At 36.7% G+C, this 7,986-nt stretch overlaps 1 protein-coding gene across 1 annotated transcript in view; it reads left to right on the forward strand.

The window, feature by feature from the left end:
• The window catches only part of LOC123867146 (flocculation protein FLO11-like), a 63,736-nt gene that overhangs the window by 25,815 nt on the left and 29,935 nt on the right, over positions 1–7,986 (forward strand). The window contains exon 2 of the mRNA XM_045909031.1: positions 2,617–2,742. The gene's annotated coding sequence lies outside the window, so the exon portion shown is untranslated. The remainder of the gene's footprint in view (positions 1–2,616; positions 2,743–7,986) is intronic.

Raw genomic sequence — 7,986 nt, forward strand, 5'->3', positions numbered from 1 at the left:
AATGATTCAATTATTGTTACTAGATGATGCCCGCAACTACTCCACGTGGATTCAGGTATTTAAAAATCCCATGGGAACTTTCTGTTCTTGTGGGGCTAAGCTTATGCCGACTAAAAGCCGACTGCGGTCGTCTTAATAAACGCTGAATTAATATTATAGTAAAACTGTTTTTTTGTTGCTATATTTTAATGTTGTACTTAGTACATTTATATTAATGAACTCAAAAATTTTTCCTCTTTCATTTGTGATCCCACTCGATACAATAGCAAATAAATAATTTTGGGGACCACACTTATTTTGATGTAACATCCGTTAGGTCAATTTTTTTCGTATAAAATGTAGCCTTTGTGCTTTTCAGCTCTTTCTGACCTTTAAGACGAATCAATTGACACCTCATTCATCAAAATCAGCACAGTAGTTTAGGCGCTACGGTGGGACACAAAGAATCTGGATACAAACATACTACATACATAATATACATACATACATACATACATAGGAACATACATAGACTGCTAAAATCATAACCCTTCCTTTTTTGACTTTACCGCAGTCGGGTAGTAAAACATAATCTACTTACATTCGATATAAGCTGGTTAAAAGGCATTCCAATTGAATGTTACGATCATTTAACCTTGTGTAATATGTTACTACTCGTTCGACATTTCGCATTGTCTCCGGGCACATAGTTTTGTCAATAAAACGAATATCTCGCCAATTATATCATCCGGCGTGCCTTTAAAGAGGCGCAGTCGATATTAAACCAAACCGGTTGTTTGACATTTGACTTATCAACTCCAAACATTCACCAAATCGTTCATTAATTAACCTAACTTAGATCATTTATTTCGCTGGATTCATTTTCATATTATTAAATTGTTTCACCGTGTAGTAATCTATACTAATAAATAAAATTGGAGTGTCTGTCTGTGATTTCGAAATAACTACCTCATATTAAGCTCATATGGTTATTTGAACGATACCAACACTGAATCACACGTTTTTAAAATTTTTGTCTGTCTGTCTGTCTGTCTGTTTGAAAAGGCTAATCTTCGGAACGGCTGAACCGATTTTGACGGGGTTTTCACAGACAAGTAGAGGATTGACCAGGGAGTAACATAGGCTACTTTTTAACCAACTTTCAAAAAGGGAGTTGTGTTTTTCTACCTATGTACAGCGAAATCTCCGAGATTTCTGAACCGATTTGCGTAATTTTTTTTTTAATCGATAGAGGAACTTGGCGACATTGTTTCATAAAAAATTTGGAGTCCAACTCCTCAATCCTGATGCTGCAGGGATCTGACCAATCCACGCGGGCGAAGCTGCGGGCATCAGCTAGTATTTATTATATTAAGTTGGTCGTATTATCGTTTCAACCAAAAGACGTGCTCTGGTTGTAGTTTCTCTTGCAAGGATAGGCACAGAACTTGTATACTTACTACTTGTATACATCAGCTTCTAGCAACTCGCTTAAACTCATCTGCCCTCCTATAACATCAAGTTACCCATATTATAAATTCAAAAGTGCATTTGCTGGTTGGCTAGTCCTTCAATCTCGCCGCACAGAGTTAGGTACTAATCGACGTTATTTTGTCCATGAATATTGTTAGAGATCTGGAGAGTGACATAGGCTACTTTTCATCCCGGAAAATCAAAAAGTTCTTCCATGAAGTCGCAACATTATCTAGTGATTAATAAAAAAATAACCCGACTTCGAGTTGGTTTAATATTATTTATTTTTATATATTTACTACCTCTACCGTTATTAAGCATTGTTATCAGTAAAATCAGTCATAATTTATGGTACGGCTATTTGAGCACATCCTTTACTGATGTCAAAAACATTATAGTGACCTATTACGTGATTCTTGACCTTTCGTTAGATTTTGTCGAAATAATATAAGGACGGTTCATAGAACACTATTATTCTTACGAGTAGGTATGTCCGTCTGTAATTAAATTGCAATTTTATTGCATACCTACTAAGCCAATTAGTGAATTTTTTTAATGCAAAGGTGACTGTTAATATTATGATTGATGCAGTTTATTGAATAGTTTTACAGTGCTATGCATATAAATAATATCTATACCTACCTATTATGTTATCATTAAAAGGTCGCTTTGAATGTGATTTTTGTAAAACTAATAGATATTACATAATACTGATCGCACATTACTATCGAGCTGAACCGCACGCGGTGAATTTTTCATGCTTCATATGAAATTTGAAATCTCTAAAAACATGTGAATACATTACTAGTACGCTTTTTCAGAACTGGCAAACTTGTCTTATAAATTACAATACGCAATATATGAAGGAATTTCTCATTATTATTTAATTATTGTTACGAGGTATCTACTTACGTTTTCTTTTAGGGGTCATTTAGCAAAAAAAACACTATGTTTAGATCTCTACTAATTGTGACTGCAAAAGTATATCTATCTATCCTTTTAACCTATCCCATTAACCGATTTTGATGAAATTTTGTGTAGAGATAGCTTGCATCCCGGAAACGGAAATCTAAAAGTTTCTACGGGATTTTAAAACCTGCACGCTTATGAAGTTTCAGTCATCTCAGTAAATAAAAAAAGTTCAAACGTTTCACTTTTTTGCAGATCATGAGGCGGATGTGCCAGAGCTAGTACATGAGTGATATGAGGTACAAAACCGCCAACACCATGCGGGGTTCGTCACAGGCTACCGACTAGCTAACACTTGCGCAGCACGTTCTCTACCCTGAGGTGAGCATTCTCTACGGGTATTTATATTGTTCGCACATTATGTCAGTAGCTGAAATTCTGAAGCCAATTCACTCACATACTGTTTATAAAAGCAACATCAGCTGTGTTATAAATCCAGTCAACGCATTTCTTTTGTGCGTAAGACATGTAGGTATAGGTATTAGCTATTGCGTTTGCGGCTCACCCTTGAAGTGGATGCATCTTAAATGTGCAACCAGCATAACATTTGATTTTGTTAGGAAATTTCATCACAGAGAAGTGCCTCTATGTATTTATATAGGTTGTTTAAAATTAACTTTGTCTCATTTAAATTTTCTCAAGATATAACCAACCAATGATTGATTAATGAATTTTTAGAAACATGTATTGCATTCTGTAGCGTTAATATTATTGAGATTTATTTTAAAATTAAATAACCGCGTTTAATAGCCTCATCGGGTGACAGAAGGGCTGGCTCATTTTTTGCGCAACGGATCAGCCTGGCTGTCCAACGCGGAAATGCAGCCAGTATTCTTGGCACCATTCCACGCGGGCATGATTTGTATAGTAATTAGATAAGGCTAGCTTTAAGTTTTATTGTAATATTTTAAATTAAATATAATGTGACATAAATTTTAGCAAAATGTAGTCGAATAAGTTTATAATAGCAACTTAATTGTATAACTAAACAAATTAATTTGCAATGCGTATGTATGTCCTAGTTTCAATAATCCACTAACTTTCTCGACAATCCAAGGTCCTTTATTATAAAGTTCACTGAATTTTAGTTTAAAACAATGTTGCATAAATTCACGAACAAAGACTGTGGGTCAATTAATAAGTAGGTAGTCGTGCTCACCCGATAATTGTCTTTGCTGGAATGTATATTGTAAGTATATGCATCCGTGTCTGTGTTACCATGTCAGCTTAAGGCCTTTAAATTGTAAAGCAGGACTGCAAAATAATTATTTTGTAGTCAAAATTCTAACTAATAAAATTTTATTAACTTTATCACATCTTTCTCAACTCCGATAACCATGAGCAAAATATTTAAACTGACACTATACCTAAGATTAAATAGAACAAGGATAATCTCTCGGGTAAACCGGGAGATGTTTAAGGACTGAATCCCTTGATTTACAATTACTGTAAATCAATAGATGAATCACATAAATCAAATCAAATAAAAGTAAGCGTTATGCGATGCAGCTCTTAAGACGTGATCAATATTAATAGTCCTTCGCGGACAATAGTACAACGTCTGCGCAGACCTAATAGAGTATAAGCCCCTGTGTCCACTTATTTGTATGTGTGTGCTTAAGACGGCCACGGTCGTAAGGCAGCATTTCAGCAATTGTTTGGCATTATTTTAGGATGTAACATGTCCATTAGTTGCTGAGATGCTAAGTGGACTGTTGCAAAGTTGCAAATACACGTTTCCCTACAATCACACTAATAACTGTGGCTATGAACAAAAAGCAGCGCCCCCATTCAGAGAGAAACTAACACGCTTCTGTGCCAAGGCCGGAGAACAAATTGATATTACATCGGGCGAGAGTTCGCGGACCGACCTGCGCTTGCGAACTCACCGCTTGTCACGTTTTTATGCGACTGCAACGCTCGCCAATTATAAACTCTTCTGTCACAAGACGACTCATTAAACGTGGTGCAACAGGCGCTATGAAGAAGATCCACTTGTTTACTTACATTGTAGTAACAAAATGCTGCAGAATTGTCACGAGTATAACAAGTAATTTAAAAAGTTTTCAAAATTACACCGAAGTGCGGCTTACACCGCAGCCCGGCAGTTTTGATCTTTTAAAAATTGTATTCATCTTTTTAAATTTAGTTACAAATAGCCATAGGTACTTTACCTAATAAATAATTATGGCATCATCATCATTGTCAACCGATAGACCTCCACTCCTGGACATAGGGTCTCTTGTGGGGACTTCCACAGGTCACGGTCTTGCTTCGTCTATATCCAGCGGTTCCACTAAAAAAATATACCGAAATTATTAATTCCATTTACATTGGAATGCCGTACCTTATTCAGCATTAATTAATTTTATAAATGTAGGTAGTAATTGTTGCCACCATGATTAAAATCAGGAAATTACTGGAGCAAACAAAAAACCGTTATCACTTTCTTGTCAACTCTGAACTACTATACTCGTAGTATGAATTATTAGCCATTTCAGAGATAATTGCAAACGTTTAGCTCGATAGCTATTGCAAATTGACAGGTCAATAGCCGGCGCAATGCTAAAATTAGCCGAGGCCACTAATGCCTGAAGATAAGAGTGCAGTGTAATCATCTGAAATATGACTCTCCGCCATCCAGACTCAATTAGAATCAACAACACGACCGTCCGATCACAGTCTTATCGTACCTAAGCCCTGCCCACACCTAATGCTCGACGTTAATTTGTCAACACAGCTTCTAGAGAATTTCTTATACCTTTATCTCTTCTATCTATCCAGGGTTCTTTTCCATGTCCATCTGTTGTACATCAGACCACGCGCTGGTGCAGTTACCTGCCTGAGCACACTAGCCATCCGAGCTCAATCCAAAATCTGTTTGTTATACTTACGAGGATATAAAAATGTTCACACTGCAAAGTTAAGGCCGTCGGTCGCGCTCCGCAGTATCACAAGCTTTATTTTTTTGCGAAAAAGTTAATTCTGTAGGTACTTTCCTTCGCGCGTTATGTGTTTAGAGCTTTATCAAATCGAGCGAGTACATGCATCGAATAATTTATTAACTTCACACTGGGAATCTGTATTTGGGGCCGTTTACCTTAACATTTACCTTCTTTTAAATATTTGTAACATTCTAGGAGGAAGGCTATTTAAGTCGTTCATAGTCATTATCTACTGATTGAGTTCATTATGTCCATATGATTGCGAAGGTAAATAGAATTAAGTTAAAAAGATACTTATGCATGAACGGAAACAACGATCCAACCAATATACTACTACTACTCAAAATGTAGTGACTACTGGTCAAAAACATACTACTACAAATTCTATTAATAGATACCCTACTACTAGACTTGCAAGCAAAATAATAATCCGGGCCACTCATGGGATACGCGTGACTTCGTCCGCGCGAATTAGGTTTTTCACTACTACAGGACGTCATGTTTTAATTTTTTTTTATTTATTACAACTTGTTATTGTTTACGGCACTGAGACATCGGTAAACTGTGTACGTGCATCAATCAGACACTCATGATTGACGGAATTCACTCTGAATGCAGAATCCATAAGTTATATAAAATTATTTAACTACTTACTTAAATATCTATCTACAATTGCAGCCTGCTAGTATAACTAATATAATAGTGCAATCATGTATGTCTATCAATCTAATGCGGAAATCTTTAAGAGGGATCTCTCCGTCACTCGCTCCATACAAACGTAGTTCCAATTTTATTTGTATATTAAGCAACCAAAGTCCATGAAATTTTGTAGACATATTCTAGAAACTAATATCTAATGCCTGTGGTTTTCCCGATTTCTGTTAATATATTCGGTTTCAAAGGTAAGGCTTAAAAATTCACATGCAAATCATTGAGCCCCTGTAATTTTAAAACTACATATTTTTAGAAAAATCTAAAACACCACAGGCACAGATATTAGTTTCTAGAATATGTCTGCAAAATTTCATGGACTTTGGTTGCTTAATATTCAAATGAAATTGGAACTACGATTGTATGGAGTAAGTGACGGAGAGAGCCCTGTTAACGTTTTGTACAATTGACCCCGCACGTGTCACGCAGTAGGTATAGGTATTGTTGCGAGAGCATCCACCCAGTGTGACTCTTTCATATCTCTTTACTATCAGAACCCAGAACCTCGTTAAGAGTGCCTTTGTTGTACTTATAAAGCGTGTTTATGCTTACATAACTTCGTTGTATAGAATCACAATCCATACTTAATATTATAAAAGCTAAAATGTATCTCTCTGTCTGTCAGCTAGCTTTTAACAGCCCATCCGTTCAACCCATTATGATGAAATTTTGTACAAAGATAGCCTGGGGACGAACATAACGTAGGATACTTTTTATCTCGGAAAATCAAAAAGTTGTGCACGGATTCTGTCGATTTTGACGAAATTTGGTACGGAAAAAGATTACATCCCAGAGGTAAATAGTTTACTTCCTGTCCCGAAATATTGAAGAGTTCCCACGGGATTTTTAAAAACCTTGATCTACGCGAACCTTGTCGCGGGCATCGTCTACTATATTTGGACATTAAATGCCTACAAAACTTTTCGTTTGCGACTCTTTGACAGGCATTTTTCGAAGTCACTGTACAATTTAGTACAGTGATGGCAAAACAAGTAATCCAACCTGAAGTTCAACATTACAGCTACAGTCTGCGCTGGTCATATACTGAGGATTCAAATAGGGTACAAGCCTGGCTGCGATCTGTTTCTGTACTACGCGCAGTCATACGCCTTGTATTCATATTGGACTAGACACCTATTTTGCGATCACTGTAATTAAATAATAGACAGCGCCATTTTAGCAACGGATGTAATCTGAACCCACGCCCGCGCCCTTACGGATTATACCTACCTACTCATTTTATTAGCCCGTAATTAAACCAACGGTATATTTTATATGACCATGCAAAATGCTAATTCACTGCCTTATTGCAAGCGGTTGCGATAAAAGCTATCCTCATCAATCACCGGTCACTGTAACGCATGCCTACTAATGACGTGGTAATGATGATATTCAAATACATTCAAAATCATATTGCACTGCGGCGCCTGTGCAGTCCGTAGCTACACTCCGTAGACCGAGAGATCATGGGATATGTAAAAAAATGATTGGTAAATGTTGGAAGTTTACGAAATTGAATAAATAAATGGATGATATATGCTTTACTAGAGGATGCCCGCGACTTCGTTCGCGTGGATTTTGGTTTTTAAAGATTTCATGGGAACTTTTTAGTTTTCCAAGATAAAAAATTGCCTATGTCAATTGCAGGGACGCAAGCTACCTCGGTTCCTCATGCAAATCGGTTAAGCGGATGGGTATGTAGGAATCCCGTGAGAACTCTTTAATTTTTCGGGATAAAAAGTAGCATATGTCCATCCCCGGGATAAAAGCTAACTCTGTACCAAATTTCGTCAAAATTGGTTAAACTGTTGGGCCGTGAAAAGGTAGCAGACAGACAGACAGGCACACTTTCGCATTTATAATAATAGTATGGATTAGTATGGATTGCACACCAAGAGATTAGGTCTAG

This window comes from Maniola jurtina, chromosome 7 (genome assembly GCF_905333055.1).
Source record: "Maniola jurtina chromosome 7, ilManJurt1.1, whole genome shotgun sequence".
Classification (NCBI taxonomy): Eukaryota; Metazoa; Arthropoda; class Insecta; order Lepidoptera; family Nymphalidae; genus Maniola; species Maniola jurtina.